General features: G+C 47.2%; 1 protein-coding gene across 2 annotated transcripts in view; it reads right to left on the bottom strand.

The window, feature by feature from the left end:
* CALB1 (calbindin 1) overlaps positions 1-22,801 on the bottom strand; it is a 242,345-nt gene that overhangs the window by 19,794 nt on the left and 199,750 nt on the right. The gene's annotated exons all lie outside the window — the stretch shown is intronic.

Genomic DNA, 22,801 nt, shown 5'->3' on the forward strand with positions numbered 1-22,801 from the left:
AGAAAAACAAGATGGCTGCCATATTAGAGGGAGTGGCTAGTGGGGCGTACATATAGCAAGAGAAAGGAAAGCAGGCATGAGGAAAACGAATTCATGGAATTGGAACCAAAAACCAAAGTATGTGAGTGAAGATGAGCGCTGAGAAGGAAGCGTCCACGTTCAGGGCAAGGAGGCTGGTGAAATGAAGGCGAAAGGGGGAGGAAGGGGCGGAGTTGGTGATGTAGAAGGAGCAGGTCTCGCAGTGGGAGGATGCTACACTTAAGCGCGCAAGTAAGACATTCTGGATCTAAAAACCGATGCTCAGGGGTCAAACATGGGATGAAGTGAATGAGGAAAGCGAAGAGCAGGAGGCCACTTACTCCTCAAGAGCTGATTCTCTTGAGTACAAGAGAAAGCTTGAAAAAGGCACACCTGTATCTGTCTGGAGAAGATAATGCATGACCGTGTGGGCCTTAATGAACCCCCTCCCCACCCCAGAATCTGGTGCATCCATCAAACGGCCTGAGGAAATCTGAGTACCTGTAGATAAATTGCTGAGAAACCTTTAAAAATTGGGGTGTTTGCAGAACCCATTTACCAGCATAATGCATTTGGTAAACAAACATTTCTACAGGGAAGTGAAAGTAAGCATTGTTCTAGTAGGGGCGGGGGGACAGATCCTCAGGAATAGAAATGATGGAGGGTAAGGCAAACAATGCATCTGGCTAGTGGAGGAACTGGAGGGTAAGGCTGTGTTTGTTGAATCCACGCCTCCTCCACCTGGTGGCAGAAACAAGAGCAATAAGGCAGCAGCCAAATATCCCTGCACAGAGGACCCTGTCAGTCCTATGCAGTAAGATGAAGGCGCTACCGCACTGGGTGCGCCATCAGGACCGCCTAGGTCCCAGATGAAGAGAGAGGGGCTGGGAGGTAGGGTTGGTTGCAGTTAGAAATGTCACACTACTACCAAACACCCGCTGCCAATGCACAGCAGACTAGGTCAAGGGCTCACCCTGACCATCGGACACCGGTCGTTAGGGTATAGCCCATTTGAGCAGGTAGTCCTGCATGCCTGCCGGAGATCAGTCACCCCTTCACATACCCCTCCTGTGTATAGTCTGAAAGAGCGCAAGCACACCTTAGACAGGCTGGCCCCATGTCACCTGCCTGGCCAGACAGGCTCAGCAGAGTAGGATACGCTTTAAGCCACACAATCCTAGATCTCTTCAACCTCACAGAGAGCAGCAGCATTGCACCAGGCTGTGCCCATTCAGTCATCCCACAACACACAAGCACGTTGGTAGGGTTGCAGGCATACATAGTTGGGACGCCACTTCTCCTGCTGAACCCTTCTCACGCACAAGCTGGCAAACTCTCTGACCCGCCGCACACCTCTAGCTAAAGAGCAAGCATGCAACATGTCTCCACTGGGGACCCTGACATTCACTCCAGAACCTTCTCACCACCTCTACCCAGCCCTTCTGCACACTCTGTGATAAGACCCTGACACAAAACTGTCAAGAAAACTGCGCTATCCAACCACTCCCCTCTCCGGCTTCACCCAGGCTTGTGTTGTGACACAACATAAGCCATACAGGAGCCCTCCATTTGGGAGTACTTGCTCACACACCAATAACGACACATGCTACGTTCGCTTGATCACAGGCATCTTTAAAATATATGCGTCCCCTCATTGGCATGCTCACGACCTCACAATTCATCAAAGACGAGCATTCATCATCAATGCCCCGAACCCCACACAGAAGACCACCCTGCAAACACAAAGCGTCACCGAACCAGGCGCATTTGACTTGCTTTCAGTGCCTCTTCTTTCTTGGTGATGAAAATCATAACACACCAAACTCTCTTCCATGTGGATTTAATAATGCAGGAGACCTCACTCACTCACTCACTCACTCACTCACTCACTCACTCACTCACTCACTCCCTCCCTCCCTCCCTCCCATATTTACATAGAAAGTAGCATTGCAAAAATGAGTAAAACACACACAATAAAAGAAAACGGCATGAAAACGAAAGACTATTCCGACCTATAGGACGCATCCCCTTGTGCTTTGTGTTTGTCCACAAGGCACATCACAACCTCGCTCAGTCCTGCAGGACAGCCACTGGATTGGATTAAGTTTAAATGGATGATGTGTTTCTGCTCTAATTGCAAGGACAGCATGTCGTCTTGAAAATGGCGTGGCCGTGCAAACCTCCCTGCAAGCCTGGGGGGGGTTTATGTTCCAGGCTGGCCTCGTGCCTGCCGTTCATGCCATGCTTGCTGTACTGGGTGGTGAATGGGCCCTGTTGTCTTTCTTCCTTCGGGCATGGAACCTCTCAAGAAGGGCTTAGTTGCTGCCAGGATCTGGGGAGTGTAAATGGGTTTGGTCAAGTGGATGAATCAGTTGAGGATTAACATATTGCGATCAATTGCAGTGGCCTTTAAAGGAGAGTTCCGGGACTTTTTTTTTATTGTCCCTACGGGTCGGCCATGTGTTTGTAAGCATAAATCGGTAGATCGTAGGAAACTTTCCTATGGACCTTACCCGACTTTTCGCCCCTTATCGCACTCGAAATCAGCCTCCATTTTGTGATAATCCTATCATTCCGCCGCATCGACCTGGCTCACCTGCCTTTGCGGCACTAAATCAAATCCCCCGCCCCTGAGCCTGACATCAGCAGACGCGTACTGCCCATTTCAAGCACGTCTCGTGTCAACAATCGCTGCGCCTCAGCTATTGACGTGTTGCCATGGAAATGGCAGGACGCCTCTTTCCCCAATAAGTATAAACAGACCGTTTCACAACATACAGCAGCAGATTTTCGATTCCATTCCTCTCTCTGTGTTACTTTGAGTATTCTGTGACTCGTTTCAGTGCTCTGGTCAGCTACCTTCGCCGCTTGTAGCCCGTGTGAACAGATACCAGTACCACCGCTATAAATTATTTTACTATCTTTACCGCACAATGGCCACAATAATGCCGTATATGTACGAGCCCGAGTACACCGAGGAAGAACTACTGGAAAGGCAAGCACGCGAAAACGATGGGGATTCGGACGGCAGTTGGGAGGACCAGTCAACGGATGAAGAGCCTGGACCATGTCGCATGGACGGCGTCTCCACCTGGTGCACGTGCAATCGGTGCGAGCTAATGCCAACTGAGGAGGAGAACTGCTGCTGCCGTGAAAATTCCGGGTGCTTGGCCTACATTTCGGAAAGCGAGCAAAGTCAGCAGGAAGGCGAGCAAAGTCCGCAATGCATCACCGAGCTGCCAGAGTTCAGGGAAGCCTGCCTCTCACGGACAGTGTTGAGGATGATGATGGTGCTTATGCACGAACTTCGTGGCACTGTTCGTCCGCGTAATCCGAGTAACGAGTAAGTATACTCTGTTTGTGATGTCAGTGATGCCACCACTATTTCATGGTCGTCTCCCACATATAAAATTACATTTACATATCATTGGAACGCATGTAAATTGGTTCCATATAGTGCATTTTCTAGATATAATTTTTTTCTAAGAAAAATGACATGTGTTACCTGAATCGACATTGATAAGAAAGTTTGGTCAGTTTAATACAGTTTGCATCTTTTTTTTTCACAGGTGGTACAGGCTGGTGGCCTATCGTTGCTTCACTTGGTGGCTTCACGGGAGGCTCGGACACCGCGTTCGGAGAGTAATACCTGCCTGTGCGGTACTTGCCATTAGACAACATTTCCCCAGTGACAGTGGACAATACCGCGGATTTTCCCTCGATGTGCTGCAACCTCAACTTTACAATGTGTAATGTTTATTATTTATGTTTAATTAAAATCTAAAATAAAGCCCAACATATATTTTAACAATGGTTGTTTTGATTTTTTAAATGAATCTAGTGTATATTCTCCTGGGAGGGTGAGGTATTTATAAACTCACCCCCCTGCCTTCCATGTAGTAGATCCTGCAGCCATCCTCTTACATTCAGTTAGATGGCCTCTCCTTGGTGAGGCCCTGCGGCAAACGGGTCTTGTCTGCACGACCACCGCCCCGATCCACCCCCCGCCTTATCAAAGGCAGTTCGCACCGGGGTACTTGAGCTGCTGGCAAGTGGAGCTGTCAGGGAGCGATAAAGGCCAAGAGGTGCCAAAGACCATGTACACTTCAAAGTGGTCTATAGAGCATGGGTTTGTTGTTCCCATGTCTACCTCCAGACCCCGTGTCTCCTGCCAAGCATCCCCCTCACGCTGGACGGCCCCCTGCAATCCACATAAGTGTGTCTCCATTCACGAGTCTTCCTGTGTCTTGTCTGCACGACCACCGCCCCGATCCACCCCCCGCCCTATCAAAGGCAGTTCGCACCGGGGTACTTGAGCTGCTGGCAAGTGGAGCTGTCAGGGAGCGATAAAGGCCAAGAGGTGCCAAAGACCATGTACACTTCAAAGTGGTCTATAGAGCATGGGTTTGTTGTTCCCATGTCTACCTCCAGACCCCGTGTCTCCTGCCAAGCATCCCCCTCACGCTGGACGGCCCCCTGCAATCCACATAAGTGTGTCTCCATTCACGAGTCTTCCTGTGTCTTGTCTGCACGACCACCGCCCCGATCCACCCCCCGCCCTATCAAAGGCAGTTCGCACCGGGGTACTTGAGCTGCTGGCAAGTGGAGCTGTCAGGGAGCGATAAAGGCCAAGAGGTGCCAAAGACCATGTACACTTCAAAGTGGTCTATAGAGCATGGGTTTGTTGTTCCCATGTCTACCTCCAGACCCCGTGTCTCCTGCCAAGCATCCCCCTCACGCTGGACGGCCCCCTGCAATCCACATAATGCCACGACATATACACGTCATTCATTCACAAACACACCCCTGGTTCGAATTCTTTATAACCCACCTCATATTTCTAATGAGAACTTCTTTGCGCTTTGCTAGTCAACCCGTGAAGGTGCTGGTTATCTGCTCTTCGTCTCTGTGAACTTCCGTGACCACTTTGAGCAAACTCGTCAGTTTGCAACCTGTGAACTGCTCCCTGTTCTACGACAAGAAACTACTCTGATCCCTGCATCTAACTGTTTGTTCGTCAAGGTAAGTCCATGTACCATAATCATTTTGCGTCCAATTTTTTAATTTATATCTATTTGCTAGTAGTCATCAAATTGCATCCATGTTTTCTTTTCGTTCACGACAGTACATGCAAGGAACTAGTCACATGTTCTGAGTTTAGTCAAATTACTTTTTCTATTTTTTGAAAGTTATTGAAATACTTATCCGCATGTGAATAACGTGTATAGTTCCAAGAACCAAAACGGACCTTGCATTGAACCTTTTATGTGTCATTTACTGTTTTAACACATTGGTATTCATAGAGAATTGTTGATCTTTACTTTTCAGAACTTTCCATAATGCCTGCCTGTTCCATTGGCGGTTGCCCTTCGAAGACCCATAACAAATCTGAAGGTACTATAATGCATGTTTTCCCTAAGACAATAGATCAGATAAGAGAATGGGTCCGATATTGCGGATATCCAGCCTCTGAGCTAGAAAGTAGAGTCCTAGAAGTCTTTGCGGACAAGAGGGGTGATCGATACCGCATCTGCAGCAGGCACTTTAGCCCAGACATGTACTCCACATCATTGCTAATAAAGAAGAAAACACCGCGAGCGAGGCGAAAATTGCTCTCAACCGCTATTCCCACTCTATTCGTCCACATCCCTCCACTGGTGAGTCAAGTTTACGTATTTATCTCTCGGCCTTGCGGTAGTGTGTAGCATTAGCTAACAATAATTTCCCCATTTATGTATCCACTCAATATGAAGGCGGAATATTCTCCATCCGTGTCGTTATTGCAGTCATCAGCCACTTCAAGCGCCTATCGGGTAATCTTACTTAGCTATTCTGACACTGACTTGTTTTAGGCATGTAAATCAATAGTTTTAATTGATCGTGTAATTATTTTACCTAATGGTACACCCTTGTACTCGTCCTCTAGTCTTTGTTTTCAGTTATAATTATTGTTATCCAAAATAATGCAAGTACTGTCTTTCAGGGAGATGCTGAGGAGTCCAACGCATTGACGACAACCGTAGATGTCACTCAGATGCTCGAGGTACGTTTCCGGACAGTTCCATCGATGGAGATCATCAGATCTTGCATTCTTGTAGCGTGATTGTTACACACAATGTTTCTTTCGTTTTTAGCCATTGATATGTCCTTCTGTCGTCGCCCTCCTATTTGTCTTCTTTTTTCAATATTGTGTTCATTACTAATGAAAGTCCTATGTTTCAGGGAGTCGATGGAGCATTAGTCCAAGTAGAAGGGGGAGCATGCAGTTACGGGTCGGCGCAACAGCTTGCAGAAGTGTGCACCGCAGTTACATCGTCCCTTGATGTTCTTATGCATTTCGAGGTATGGATACTGACAGTTCGATCAAGCGAAATCATATGACGTGATTACATCCGCTATACTTCCTTCTTTATTAACGCAAGTACTATGTTTCAGGGAGATGACGGAGCTTCTTCTACAAGAACATCACCCCTAGTAGTTGATGCAGATCTCTGGGTGGTGACACTTCCAACGATCGAGCAAATCGAATCATATTTACATATCCATTATTTATTTTAGACAACTGATCATTTGTGCAGGTCTATTTAGATGAGCCGTTGACGCCTGCTCAAAGTTTATGTTCTTTTTAACAAAATAGAAAAGCATACTAATGCAATTACTGTGTTTCAGGGAGTTGCTGAAGCGTCATCTTCAATAATATCATCAATGGAAGTCTATGCGGAGCCCGAGGTATGGATCTTGACAGTTCAATCTAACTAGATCAACAATGCGTGAACTATTGTCGTTTGAATGTTCTACACAATGCGTTCATTCGTGTTTTGCTATTGAGATGTACGTATGGGTATTGGTCCCCAAGTACATTTTGTGTTTTCAATATTATTATACATACTAATGAAAGTTCTATGTTTCAGGGAGTCGATGGAGCCTCAGTGAGTGATGGATGTGCTTATCATGAAAATATAGTCGTTGCAGCGCGAGAGGAAGTGGAGACATGCACACACGAGTCGGAGCAACAGCGTCCAGATGTTGAAGTTCGAGGCAAGAAAGTTTCAAAGAAAAGAAAGCAAAAGAAGGTTAGTGTCCTGTTCACTATATTATGTTGTCTTTCACTGTCAATAGTTCAATACTGTAAGTTGTGTTTAAACTGAACATCCCTTTTCTAATCTGTCCTCTAGTTGCGAGTGGGTGTAAGAACTAAATCTACACAGACAGTGAAGCGAACGAGAGATGTTGCTTGTCAAACCTTTTGGCAGGGACTTGAGACTGGAGATGCATCGTGCCAATGGGAAGAATATGAAGTGATTGACAACGGAGCTATACCACCACCAGCCATTGATAGTGAATGTCCTCCTGGTAGTTTGGATGCAGTCGGAGATCAATTCACAGAATCCACACCCGCAAAAAATAAGAGCGCGCGAAAGTTGAAGACATTGTTTTTTTCTCCCATCTCCGGACAAGGAACAGATGTTGCAATGGAAGAGAATGACGTGGACGACAATGAAACACCATCAATATCACTCAGCATAGCGGAAGACGATATCAGAGATTGTACCTTTCATGCGAGTGACATGTCCTCAACGTTACAGGCCGAACCAGCTGGGATGCAGAGTGAAAGTATAAGGAAAGAGGCCAAATTCATTGTATTCGATAGCTGTTTGATGGATATTATTATGATGATGAAATGTGGGCATTCGGTTGGTGGGGAAGTATGTGGGGAGCCATTGATTAATGTGACTCGTGCAATTCGAGGCACTAACCTTAAAATACATGCCACCTGTACACAATATCATCCGTTCGCATGGTCTGCACAACCCATGCTGGGGCAACTGCCAGCAGGCAATCTACTTTGTGCAGCGGCCGCACTTTTTAGTGGTTCAAGTTTTAAAAAGTTACAGTATTTCTTTCAGTTTGTGGGAATCCATTTCATTGCGAAAAGTCAGTTCTACAAATACCAAACCGATTATCTATTTCCAGCCATCAGCGAAGCTTGGAGAATGGAAAAAATGTCAATGGAAAGTACATTCGCGGGCAAACGCTTCAGGCTAGCCGGTGATGGACAGTGCGACAGCCCAGGATTTTCAGCCAAGTACTGCACCTACCACTTTCAGGACATGGAAAGTAAGAAAATTGTGAGTTCGGTGGTCGTGCAGGTGTCACAAAGTACATCCTCAGTGGCCATGGAGAAAGTTGGCTTTGTAGCATCATTGCAAGAACTACAATCGCGGGGAATGGTGATCGACCTGATAGCCACGGACAGACACGTTTCAATTGCCAAGACAATGAGAGAACAGTACAAAAATATAAATCACCAATTTGACGTTTGGCATCTTGCAAAATCAATCAATAAAAAATTGTCTGCTGCAGGTAAAAAAAAAGAATTGCAAGGTATTTCACAGTGGTCCAAGTCAATCAGCAACCATCTTTGGTGGAGCTCAAAAACATGTGAAGGGTCGTTGGAAATTCTACTGGAAAAATGGCGGTCAGTAATGTTGCACTGTAGCAACGTACATCGATGGTCGACAAATGAGCATTTCCACAAATGTGAACATGGCCATTTGTCCACAGAGGAGGCACGGAAGAAGAAGTGGTTGATTCCTTCATCACCCACTCACAAAGCCATTGAAAAGATTGTATTTGATAAAACTATAACAAAAGCTTTGAGGGGACTCACGGAATTCTGCCACACAGGAGATTTGGAGGTGTTCCACAATATGTGCCTCAAGTACAGGCCCAAAAGATTGCATTTTGGCATGGAAGGCATGATAAATCGGACTCTTTTAGCGGTCTTGGCACATAACCATAATGTTGGCCGTCAACAAAGTAGGACGACCGGAACTTTAGGGACGCTTCGCTACAATAAGGCCTTCACTAAAAGAAGTAAACAATGGGTGATCAAACCAGTGTTTGAGGATATGCAATATGAGTTTATTGAGAGACTTATCGTAGATGTCCTCGATAGGCACATACATGGAGTGGTGAACGAACCTATGCAGGGGACAACTGCATTGCCACCCAACATTGCCTCTGTTCCATGTCCACCTAAAGCAGAGCTCATTGAGAAATACACATCACGGTTTAAATGATTGTAATTTGATTGTCTGTTCTCTCGAGTCTCCTCATGTTGCAGGCCCATTGCAATTAAACCAAACAGTAATATAAATCATTTTTACAAAAATTATAGAATGTTTCCGTATTGCAAAAACATGGCCGACCCATAGGGACAATAAAAAAAAAGGCACGCAGACAAGATGTCCCTAAAACTAACTGCAGCTAACTAGAAATGTGTGCTCGCTCAAAGTGAAGGTCAGCTGCTTTGATGTTTTGCTCGGGTGGCGGAACGGCCCACGACCCAATATAAGGTTCTATTGTGATTTGACCTTGACAGGCCGGGACCATCCTGAAAGACTAAGAAAAGATAATGAATAAAATTTCAGAAACGAAACGATGAGCCACGTTCATTAGAAGAAGTAACGTCGGCAAAGAAGGAGTGGTGTTTCGGGTCTGCCCTACACAGAGACACAATGGAAAATGCAAATATAATGTAAGTAACTTTTGATGAGTTTATACCGCAATTTCATTACTATACAGTGGCTTTAAAGACGGGTTCAGTTGTACTTGTTCGTTCTATGTGGCATATTGTTTTCTACCGCGCACTATCTTGAGGAGAAACATCTGCTTTTACTGAAGCACCTCAAAACCTTCCTCTTTGCTTCTGCTTTCTCTCTCCCTCTCCCCTGCTACAACTGGTCCACTGTCTGCGACCTCAGTCCTGGGCCCTTCCACTCTCCACCTGCACTCCCCCCCCCCTCCATGCCTCGCCACGCCTTTAAACACTTGTGTACACCCAGTAGCGCTGTCCTCGCTATGAAATGAATAATTTTAATAAGGATCTGATGGTGAGACTAATTTCATTTTTTATGTTTTTAGGTACATCATTCACTACTGTCTGTGTCACGAGTACCAGACACCGGCGGACGGCTTCTACAGCCGCCAGTTGCTTCTCCGCGTGAACAACGTTACCACCCTGACCATTTTATGGGACGATCGCCAAGTACAAGTATGCCCTTATGCGGTACTAACGGTTAGATGCAACATACCTACCGTTGTGGTGGCCTAGTGCCTCGTTGTTGGAACAGCCATGCGATTATCAGTGCGACCGAAGAGCTTATTTTTATCGTAAACCAACACCCTGTGTACTGCACACGAACATCGCTTCCCTCAAGACGAACTAATTTGGATCGAGAGCAAAGAAAAATGCAAATCGCTGAATATTCTCTAAACATTTGATGTCCAATAAACGTACTTTGCCAAATGTACAATCTTGCCGTTTGCTTTTAAACCACGGTTTCACATTCCGAATTGTGGCGCTGTATTGTGAGATGCTCTAAGACCCTGTGTACAGCAAAGGACCATCGCGTTCCTCAATACGAACTTTTTGGAACGTGAGCAAATAAAAATGCAAATCGCTGAATATTCTCTAAACATTTGATGTCCAATAAACGTACTTTGCCAAATGTACAATCTTGCGGTTTGATTTCAAAGTACAGTTTCATATTCCGAATTGTGGCGCGCTGTATTGTGAGCTGATCTGTGTTGATTTCCGGGGTCTGTGTGGAGTCGCGTAGAAGACGCCTGGGCGCGTTTGCCTACGCAGCACAGTCACGTCACGGATAGAGGCGGGGAATATGAATGTTTTGATAAAGTCTGTTTCAGGGGCGGGGGATTTGATTTAGTGCCGCAAAGGCAGGTGAGCCAGGTCGATGCGGCGGAATGATAGGATTATCACAAAATGGAGGCTGATTTCGAGTGCGATAAGGGGCGAAAAGTCGGGTAAGGTCCATAGGAAAGTTTCCTACGATCTACCGATTTATGCTTACAAACACATGGCCGACCCGTAGGGACAATAAAAAAAAAGTCCCGGAACTCTCCTTTAATCCAAAAACAAGACCAAACTGCCATTGTTTATGATCGACTTATTCACAAGTTCCAACTGAAAGTTCATAATGGTGGTATATGTGTTTTCATATGTGATTTTTGCCCATTCTTATTTTTTTGTTTTTACTAAGAACGGCGATTCACAATGACTTATATGCAGAAACTCACCTCTTTATGAACATGCTTGGATCTTAGGACAATTGGCAGCACAAGGGCTCAGGACTAGGGGCAGCACACAGGCTCTGAATAAACCACAGGATAAGGGGCAGCACACGGGCTCAGGATAAGCAGCAGCAGGAAGGGCAGCAGAAAGGTCCAGGATAAGGGGCAGCACACATGCTCAGGACAAGGGGCATCACACAGGCTCAGAATAAGCTGCTGCATAAAGTGCATAAAGGGCGATGCACAGGACCAAGGGCAGCATGCAGGCTCAGGATACGCAGCAGCGTAAAGGGCTGCACAAAGGTCAAAGATAAGGGGCAGCACACAGGACAAAGGGTAGCACACAGGCTCAGAATATGCCACAGCAGAAAGGGCAGCACAAACGGACAGGATAAGGGGCAACACACAGGACAAAGGGCAGCACACAGGACAAAGGGCAGCACACAGGCTTAGGATACACTGCATCGTAAAGGGCAGCACAAAGGTCCAGGATAAGGGGCAGGACACAAATGCAGGATAATTGCCATCACACAGGTAGAGAATGAGGGGCATCACACAGGCTCAGAATAGGGAGCAACACACAGGCTCAGACGTGTGGCAGCTCACAGGCACCCCAATGGAGACTAGACGAAGGGATAGAGGGTCATCGGGGTGTCCATTCCTTTCAATGCATGCTATTTTTGCTGGTCTGTTAGCCTTTTTTAAAGAAGGGTGAATTATGGTGCTCTGCTTACATTGCGCTTTCTACTCGCCTATGCGTTCCACACTTTACGCCTCTAGATCAGGTGCATGGCAGCCCTGGTGCAGATTGGTCGCTTTGTGACTCTTCTTGCCTGGAGCACCATAGATGCTTTCATCCAGACCATTGCGAGCTGCCCCTGAATCCCCCCCTCTTCCCGAATAGAGCAGCGTGTTAGCATTGGGTGGAGAGTCCAGTGGGAGGACCACTAGGAAAGGCTATATATAATAGGCCCCGAGAAGCCTACTCACTGGAATCAGGGGTGGACTGGGAACCAAAAGAGGCCCTGGAAATAATGTTCACACTGGCCCCAAATTACACATTTTCAGCAAGCCCAATTATTTTCCTATGAGAACATTTGGAACTAAAACAGGTTATCACACAAAAGTGGCCCAGGGTGCAGAGGCCTACCGAGAACACTCCAGTGTTCTGCATTGGCCAGTCCACCCGTGTCAGGAATGCATATCTTATGCATTCTCTGTTGTGCACGTGAAAAGCAGGGGTAGGGTACCCCTCCCCTCTTTTCTCCCACACTCTCCATGTGGGAGAGAGGTGTGATGTCAGAGGCACGTGGAGCACAGGAGGCTGTCTCCGACCCCCGTAACTGCAAGCACCCGTGCGCAGGTCCTCATGATGCGATGCCGATATCACCATCTCCACCGTCAGCATGACGGTGCCGGTGTTACCGTCTTCCCCATTGATTCCTATGGGACTCGAATGGAAATGGGGAGTAATTTTTTCCAGCATCTGGCTAGGGGGAATTACTGGGACCACCGGGGCTGTAATGCCCTGGTAATTACCCATTGCCAGGCGCCGGAAAAAAAACAGCCCCCGGTGGCAACCTTGCCGTTTTTACCGGCACTGCAACCGCCAGGGTTGTAATGAGGCCCATTGTATTTGAAGAAGGGAGAAGAGTATCGGTATCAGAGCCTGCAGAGTATCTAGGAACGCAATGACACCTTTACACAATGCATATTTTCGAATCTGTTACATTTAACCTTTGTGATGCTGATGTCAGGGTGAGTTTCCAGAGAGTGCGTGAACCGCTCACAGTTCACATTCAATAGTTCTGGCTTCCGGGTGCTGCTCTAGCGCCCCCCTACGTGACCCTGGGCTATTGCCACAGGAAATCTAGGGCTTTTTGTTGTAATAATGGGCTTTGCATTCCTGTAGAAACACGAGCCAACTATCAGTGCAGCTTTGGATGGAGGCGGGTTTCAAAATTGTGCAGTATTTACACTCCCACTGGCTATCAACAGCCGGCATGTGTTCAGAATCCCAGGCATGTGACATGAGTACCAGCCATTGATGCAATGCGTAGAACATTATGTGAGCATCTTGCTTGTCATTGGCAACGCAAGTCTATGATGCAAGTACTAGGGGAATCTCATTATTGGCCTGGCATCGCCTCAGCAGCTTGCTTGGACCTCTGGGGAAGTCTGCTGCTCATATCAGCGGCTAAAGACCATTGTAGGAAAGAAGTCTGATCGAAGCATCACCCCTCACCTCCCACATTATTCTGAGCATTTTATGGTGGCTGCCATAGCACTACACACTCCCTTGAAAGTGGCGCAACCAGAGCCACCTGCAACAGCTGCTTCACTTTTCAGTATCCTGTTCCTCCACAAAGACCTGCATTTCCGTTTATAGCGGACGTCACCTCCTCTCTGCAAAACATATATTATTCTGAATGGTTTACAATGAAGAATGTGGATTTTTTTTTCTCAATGGATGGTCTAGGCGATATTCGCATGAAGTCTGAATATTCCCGCTTTTAAGGGAACAGACAAGGTGATTATTGGACCATGCTTGAGTGTGAATTGTGCAAAAATGCCAGAAAAGTATAACCAGAGCAATGTGCAGTATCTCTGCACAGTGACTGCCTCCCATGACCTGTGCATCCCTTATGACCCCTTTAGGCACCAATGCCTCCCGAACGGCTACAAAGCTCAAACGAATGAATACCAAAAATTGTGGCCTGATTCATGGAATGTTTTCATTTGGGATTGCTCCATTATAAAACACTTCCATGAATCAGTCCCACATTGTGTTTTTGACCTGGTATTAAATTAGTATATCATACCCATGATTGGTGATTTGGTGGGCTTGTGCCTTAGATGGCAAAGAACACCACAGTGATGGTGAATACCCTTATAATGCACCTTATGTACTGAGAAGGAGCGAGAACTTTGGAAATAGACGGTAGATGCTTGCTTGAAACATATCTCATTTGTCACGCTGAAAATAGGAATCACAGTCTCGGGAGGATAGCTCAGGGGCAACGTGCTCGCCTTGGAAGCAAGACAATACGGAGCACTACAACCAGAGGTTCGATCCCCCGGCCGGCGCTTAGAAACCTCTGGGTATAAAGCACGTTACAAATAACCTATCATATTATATCAGTGGTAGAAAGAATTGCATCTGCATTGCATAGACTGAAGCCTGCCCCGTGGGGACAGGGGAGAGATGGCAATGCTGAGCTACGGGAAATGAAGAAGTCCTTTGGATGCCGCAAGGCCCCTCCGTATTTGATTATAAGGCCGTTTGTGGATGAGGCCTTCAAAGATTATGCCTATGTAGCGGCTGCTATTAATAGAACGTTCTGAGGTTTGCTCTGCAATATCAAGTGTGATATTTTTAATAGCACATGGCAATGGTTGTCTGAGTGACACATGATAATGGACAGTCAGGAGAAAGGCAAGTCTAAGGAATCATTCATTAAGTTTTCTCGACACCACTCGAGGGCTGTACTGGGGGGCCCTGAAGATTGAGTAAAAGGCACGACGAGCATAGCAAGGGCATGTAACAATGTTCATGGGCCCATAACTCATGTTACAGCCCGGGAAGGTTTATAAAGCTATTATGGTCCGTTGTTTGGGGGAGGGAGGGTAGTAAAAGAAGGAGGCACTATGCCTGGAGGAGGCGGGGGGTTGTTGTTGAGAACTGGCTGGTTTCCCCATTAACACGTAGAAACATCCTGAGAGGGGGTGAGCGGTGTGGCCATGTCTGCGGGGTGTGGCCAAGGAAAGAAACTGAGTGGTGGTCTAGGTGGGGTGACAGAGGCCATGGTTGGGCTGCTCTGCCTGGTGTGGGCAGGCGAGGACTGAATGTAAATGCTTGGGGCGGAGACAAGGAGGCTTGTGTACACCAGGAATGACCCGGCTTTGAGGAAAGGAGGGAGGAGAGTGGGTCAGGATTTTTCGGTGCCCGGTTTGAATCTGTCAGGTGCGGCCCGGGCAAGGAGGGAGTGGTGCTGGTGGTAGGGCACCTAGTGGTGCTCATTTGATGAGAGGGCACACACCCGCTAGGAGTCCTGCCCACACCGGTCTCCAGGAGACTCACAGGGATTCCTCTCATTGGCTAATTTCTGGGCTGTGATTGAGATTTCTGAGGCCTACCAGCTCATATAGCCTGGAAATTGGTCAATGGGGAGATGCCAAACAAAGAGGTGGTGGCTGGAAGGTTTAGAATAAAACTTAACCTCTAGCATTACTCTGGGCTGGGACCAAGTCTTATTTCCATACGATCTTTTCCCTTTTGTAATGGCTTGGCAGGCGATGAACGATGGTCTGGAGGGTTGCCCAGAGTAATGGCAGAGGTTAAGATTATTTCCTAAAACTTTCCAGCCATCACCTCTTTTGTTTTGCTGTAGTCACCCTGAGTCCGACGGGTTTACCTAGGTGTGGGTCCCGTGCCTGCTGGGCCTAGGGACCCAAGCTACTCCTCAGTGATGAGGCCCAACAGCGCCGAAACATGTTGGGGATGCTTGTGGTCTCGTGCAGAAGGGATGTGACCTAGCAGTTCAGGCTGGCCAGCCCCTTTTGGGTGGGACCGAGCCTTGTTTGCATATGGTCTTTCCCCTTTTGTAATGGCTTGGCAGGCGAAGAACGATGGTCTGGAGGGTTTCCCAGAGCAACGCTAGAGGTTAAGATTATTTCAAAATCTTCCAACAATTACCTCTTTGTTTTGAAGGGGAGATGCTACATCACTCTCCCAGATCACAACTAAGGATATAGGTGGGTCATTGGGGACAGGTAACAGACCACGTTTTTGGTGATTGTCACTGCCTTCTCCTCCATCATCATCTGTGTTAAGGATGGGGAGGGTGCAGACAGGTGGCGGCTGTCTTAGCATCTGTAAGTGGTGCTGGCCTATGAAGGAGGACCAAAGTCCTCAATTCGACAATCATTGAGATATGCTCTTTTGGTGGCAACAAATTGAAGTCCTGACTGACCTTGAATGAGGGCTTAGTGTATCGAGTCGAGGTGTAGGAAGTCTTTCAAAACTGGGCAAGCACAGATGCGGCGTTCACTCGTGACCCTATTCTGATTCTGAGGAACTCCTTTTTGGCTATGTAGAACATTATTCGAGGCCTTGCTCAGAAGTTAATTAGCCTGAGATTTGGGTTACAGTTATTATCTTAATAAACCTTTTCACTTATTTTGAAAGTGTATCATTGGGCATTTCGTCTATGAAGTGTGTCTTCTGCCCAAAGTATGCGCACCTTTTTAAAAAACTCTTTTTGTATTGAAGGTTTCCAGTATAATAACATACATTGGGAGCACATCACATGAAGGACTCTCACATGAAGGACCCGTGTACTTCAGTAGTGTCAGAGTTTCCAGAACAACAACAAAAAAAGAGCATGATGGTAAGGGCTCTTGTGGAGGTCCACATTACATGTATGGGGGAGCAAATATTGCAATACAAGAGGGAAAGTTGCCCACTTTCAGCTTTTCCTCAAACTAAACAGAAAAGGGAGGAAAAGCCTCGACCATCTACCCTGTGGATGAACCTCCCACGGTTGACATAAGCCACAACAACAATATGATCTATACAAATCCTTTGCCGCAAAGCTAATACACAAAGACGGGTACTGATCGATAAATATATGCACACTTCATTATTAACAGGAAGCCAAGACAGACCACACATCAGATTCAGCCTTTCTCTGCTGATGAGGCCAGAATAACTTTGAGGAGCTCTTCTGCCTTCTCAGAGTCCCAGTAAATGTACTCCTTACCCTTCCATGTGACCTTAAGTTTGGCAGGACTAACGATTCTCGCTTTCACCCCTCTGGGGCAAAAAGGAGAGTCCACTTTTGTTGAAATGCCAACCTCTCTTTTTCATTCGGCACTTTCAGAATCCGCTCCTTGTCCCTAGTATCCGAGAGTTTTATAATAAGTGTGAAACCAATCTCTGAATCCTTTGTTTTGCCCTTCTCTAGTTGTTTGATTAAATATATATAGAATCTTCCTCGGTGTCCAATCCTAGCACCCCCGGGAGCCAGGTCGCTGGAAATGCTATCGGGTCATCTTCTGCGCCTATGCGCAGGCCCAGTAATCTAACTTGCTTCGAGCGGACAACATTCTCCAAGTATTCCACTCTCTGGGCCAGTGACTGGCTACAGCGCTGCACCGCCTCAAACTCCTTACCCATCTGCTTCACGGCTGGGACCATCAGGGAGCACTGACTTTCTATTTCCGAGATTTTTTGTTGTAGAGTTGAGGTTCTAGTTTCCAGCAGGGCCACCTTTTCACTCAAGCGGTCAATTTCCCCTCCAGTTGTGACACAGTTTTATTGATACAGCCCAGAACTGACATAAGATTTTCTTGGGTTGGGGACAAGGCTCTGGAGGATTGGTCTGTATTACTCGTTGTGCTCCACGCAGCAAAAAAGTCCCCACCCTCTTGTTGCTCTTTTTTGTTCCCCTTCCCCGAGGCCATCGTGGAGATTTCAATTTCAGAAACAGAGCTAGAGTTCCCCCCACTAGTGCTGGCCACAGCACGACAGGGCCCAGACTGTTAAAGCACTTCAGATCTCAATGTCAGGCACTGCGCCAGACTGGGTGACCCCACGCAGTCATGTGACACCTTGAATCCTGTAGCAGACTTAGACCTATTGCCCTATCAGCTTCATGTGCCCTGTTGACTTCACATCCTGAGGCCCCAGCCACTACACTGAGAGGACCACTCACAGCCCAGAGGCCAGAAACTGCGCCCTGCATTTAGACATTCTCCAATCTCCTTGCTCCACTGACTTCTGATGGCCACCCACCCGTTATGAGTCTTCCAGGAGCTATCTTCCACTAATACACTAAGATGGTGTAAGAGATTGGGTCTGCTCAAAAATGGCTTCAGCTTACTAACTTTGCTTCGAGTTCCATAGGTAGGTACATCCTGGTGTATCGACCGCCTGTAAGCAACCTCCAAGGAGGACAGTTGGGGACACCAGAGCTCTGGGCCCTCACTCAACCACTCTGGCCACTGGCGGCTCTCAAGCCCTTTGCACCCTGGACTTCTAACATGGCTGCGCATTGATTCCCGTGAGCGTCGTATAAGGCCCTGCTCTCTCTATGCCTTAGCTGGTGTGTATGGCCGCCAGGGTATTCACCTCGCCTGCGAGACACGGAGCCCTCAGCCACCGCTTTCTCCACTGCTATTTGTGCCTCAGAGCCATCCCCGATTTGCCAAGCACACCCCTGCCGCTTCGCCCATGCAGCATTGGGTGGCGTGTCCCCCGGTATAAGGGAGTACGACCAGATCACCACTGACACTGCTGGAGACCTTCTACGACCCGCGGCCCCTTCAGTCTGTCATCCGACTGACCAAAGTGGCATCAACACTGATCAGCCTTCCCTTCATGCCAGGAGCTTCGTTGAAAGATGGCCATATTATTCGGGCTCATGAGCGCCCCCGCTGGTCTCGCACCTTTTGATGTTTTGCAGGCAGTGTTTCAGGTGTTTAGCAAATGCATTGCCCCATTAGTACTGTCACCATTGTGATCTTTTTGGGGGAAACTATCGGTAGCCTGTGTGCTTGGGATATGTTGAACGCTGGCCGCCAATAATCAATCCATTCATTATCTGTACAGGTGGCTCTGGTCATTTCAGAGCTCCTTCTGAAAACTGGACCCAGCAGGCAGAATAAGCTGTAAATGGGTCCCAGTTCCTTTTGGGACTATCCAATAGCTGTATGTTTGGTCATGCAGGTACACCTGGAATATTAGGCAGGTAGTGAAATACCCACATCCACCTTTACACCAATGCACCTAAAGCTCCTTAAGCTATGCATGTGACCAAAGAACCGCACTGCCCATGCCCTCAAATGTCCCGACAATGCTCTGTCATTATGCCACAGGCTTCTCACATTGGGCTGTTCCGGTGCCCAAAGTTCCTCACTGTCTGACCATATGTCCAAAGTTCCTCTCACCAGCTGGTCCATGTGCCTAAAGAGCCTCAATGGCGGTCCTTGTTTCAAAGTGCCTCATAAATCGTGCCATTGTGTTACAAGGCCCTATCGCTCGGCTTTCTATGTACTCATATGCCCATTGGCCACAGGATCTGTTTATGTGCCCAGAGCTCCTCATATAAGTCTCTCAATTTGTCCATATCACCTTCTTTTCCGACTATTTTCCTTTTCTTTTCTGAAACACACAGTGTATAGGCGCATTATAAATACCCAATTCTGTCCGTGTCTTGGGAGAAGGGGGGATTTAACAAGCCCCCCCCCCGTGCCTTGACACACTGATTGGTGCTTTTGAATGCAAGTCCAGTTGCCAGAAGCCCACTTGCTCCTCTTCCAATTGCAGTGATTAACAATATTTCATGCAGGGAGCACACTTCCCAGGCCACATAATTAGTGTATGCTTTAGCTCCAGAAGTCTTTGACTGAGTAAGCCCACATCCCCCTTCCAGGCAGAAGTGTTGACTATGGGGTGGGGTGGGCAGGGCAGATGGCAGGCCCCAGCTCTTGGGACATGCCAGGGAGCGCAGAAGAGAGACATCATGGTTGCAAGACCTGGGCCCTGTTCAGCAGCATCAGCTATGTATCGCCCTCCCACAACCCCCATTTCTACGAGCAGAATCCATGAATGTTACCCTGAGGATCTGGTTGTGAATGCGTTTCAAGAGTGGCTGTGCAGACAGGCAGGGAAAATGCTCTGCAAATGCCACGAGTGCAGGGAAGAGGTGGAGATGGATTTGGTGGCCCCAATGGGCGCAAGCCTCGAGTAACCCAATGAGCACTGCAGTGCTTATCACATGGTGCAGCCTGGCCTACCATTCCTCAAGTACGGCAGGCCTAGGCAGGGACCTGACTTCGAGCAGACCTACACTGTCCCCAGGGGTGTTTCTAGGTCTGGAAAAGATCCGGGGCTATGCTAATTTTGTGACTGCCGGGACAGGGGGCAAGCTAGCTTTTTTGGTTGTAACCCCTGAGCTTCTATACGGGGCTACAACAAAAACACCCGGGGCTATACCACCCTCAGCCCCCCCCCCCAGCAACGCCTCTGACTGTCCCCATTGGTTGGAGGCAGAATTCCTCTGTGGGATTCACTCTGCTATAGCCCGAAGGGGCGGGGCTAGAGAGTGACCCTGTGTTCGAAATCCAATGCAAGGTCCTCCACTAAACCTTGTCCCCATTGTGTGAAAGGAAACTGATGAAAGCATGTATGGTCATGGCTTCTGCCTTCTTTGAAAGGAGGAGGGAAGAAGAACCAAAGCAGAATCCACATCCAAACTTTTGCCAGAAAAGTAACCTGAGAAAGTTTGAATATGGCGACCACCTACCGTTGAATTGTCGCCAAATATTGGAAAAGAGGCACTCACCTGATTGGAAGCTTCAACTCTGCTACTAAGTATTTTTATAATGAGGCTCAAAGTAATATTTCTTTCACATCTTTGTGTGTCCATTCTCTTATGGAATGTTATGTGTCTTCCACTGTATCTTCACCACTCCCTTTGCCTCCTCAGAGTTGACCTTGAGTAATCAGCCAGGCCAACCCCTTTGTGATATTGGATAAGATTGCAGGAAGCAGTTGCTTAGCTGTGGGTCATTCTCTCTCATCCTCTAAACACAGGGAGCAGAGATACTACTGTCCTAACATAGGACAACGTAGAACTATGTCTCAGCCACTGACATGCATTACTGTGGATCTTCCATGCAACATGGTTGCATGTTAAGACGTCTGGGGAGGCTGGTGGTGTATTTGATTAACAGGCATGCAGATGCATCAGCATCCATGTTGAGGGATCTGTTACAGCAGCAAACCCCTACGCATGGCAGTACAAGTCTAAGCGTCTCATGTTGTAGGGCTGCATGGCCCTGTGGCTTCTGTAGTGTGTGCCCCTCCCACATGGCAGGGACACTGATTGTTAACTTGGGTCATTATTCTGAGGCTTCACATACGCACATGAGGGCTGTGGGGAGAAAGGCCCTCATTCAATGGGCACGAGGATGTGGAACATTTTCACATTTTTAAAAGCCTGAATTTCCGTTCTCTTATTGGAAAGCAAAGTCAGTCTTTGGTGAACAATTCACAGTTTGCGAATGGCCCTTACACACAAACCTCAGAAAAACGTAATTTCAGAGATTGTCCCGTTTTCTGAAACCTTGTAGAATGCATGATGCTCTACTTTGTAGTTTCAAGATCTCGTTTTTGGGCATTTGTGCATAACGGGCGACGCGACGCCAACCCATCACTGTCACCCATTATGGGTGAGCCAAAGGCAGCCCTGTTAAAAGACTGAGCCCCTTTGATAGTTTGAGATTCCCAGCATGCCTGTCCAATGGGCCATGCAAGGCTGGGGACATTTTGATTCCCCAGACTTGCACAGCCCATTCGGGATGCAGGCTGGGGAAACGCAGACATAGTTGTGCTTAGGGACACTTTTGCATCTCCATGCACAATTAGGTCGTCTTGTGCTGCATGAAGGAGGCACTACGGCTCCACTGCACATGCCTTCAGGAACCAGCCCTCTCTGGTTCCTGTTGCATCCTGCGAGGGAACTGGGGGCATTTGTGGCAGACATTATCTGGTCTGGGGTTGCAGATACACATTTTTATTAATGTATGCATATATGTAAGTATGCATGCCTGCATGCGTACATGGGAGTTTTTGTATCTGTAAGTGTGCATGTGAGCGTTAATGTTGTATGTGTCTGTGGTCCCTAAGAGAAATTAATGGATGTTTGAAATCCTGTGTTCCGGGAAGCGGGTCTCTGATTGTGGGAGAGGGAAATGATTGTGCAGCTGCACGCACAGACATGTTTCTCTTACTATGGCATGGCCTTTTTTTTACTGGGAATCATAGGTAAAGCAAACATGATAAGTGTTTTTGCGTGACTAGACTGGCCTACATTGGCAGGGCTAGTCTGGATATATGTTCTTACGGTGGCATGACATTTGTTAATGGGCATCAATAGTAAATCCAACATAATCAGTGTTATTACTTAGCTAGAATGACCTACATTCATGCTGCTAGACTGGATGTGTTTTCAGTGGTATGGCATTTTTGTACTGGCATCAAGGGTAAACCCAACATTATGAGTTTTCTTACATTGCCATCTTGGCCTACATTGGTGCAGCTAGTCTGGAAATGATGTTTTATTTTGATATTGGATTTTTAATGGCAAAGAGCAGGAGTATGCTACATGGGGCCAATGGCAAATATTGGCAGAGCCAGCTTGGACATGTTTCCTTACAGTATTATTACTGGCATTGTGCTTAAAGCAAACAGGAGTATGTTCTGAAATGAGAATGCAGCATACATTGGTGCAGTCAGCATGAAAATGTGTTCCACAGCCAGCATAAACATGGTTTTATACTGGCATATATTGTGGTAAAAGGCGTTATGAAAATGTGTTGAGAACTGATCCTGTGGACTTTTGGTGACTTGCATCTATTGGATTATTTCATGAGATATCCTACACAGCGGATTGCAAACTGTGTGGCTTTTTACCCAATTCTTTACAGAAAGTTATGTAAAAGGCACAATTTGACCATATTATTTTTAAAAATGTTCTCAGGAAGAGGGGCAGTTACTCCCCAAAACACCCTTTGGTTGGTTCGGGGTCCTTCACTATACTTGGTTGCTACTGCTGATTTGTGGGAAACGTGTATGTCCCTCCAATTAAACATTTTCAACCAGCACCCAGTGGCCAATGGG

The sequence above is a fragment of the Ambystoma mexicanum genome, chromosome 5q (assembly GCF_040938575.1).
Source record: "Ambystoma mexicanum isolate Mex_15411 chromosome 5q, UKY_AmexF1_1, whole genome shotgun sequence".
Lineage (NCBI taxonomy): Eukaryota > Metazoa > Chordata > Amphibia > Caudata > Ambystomatidae > Ambystoma > Ambystoma mexicanum.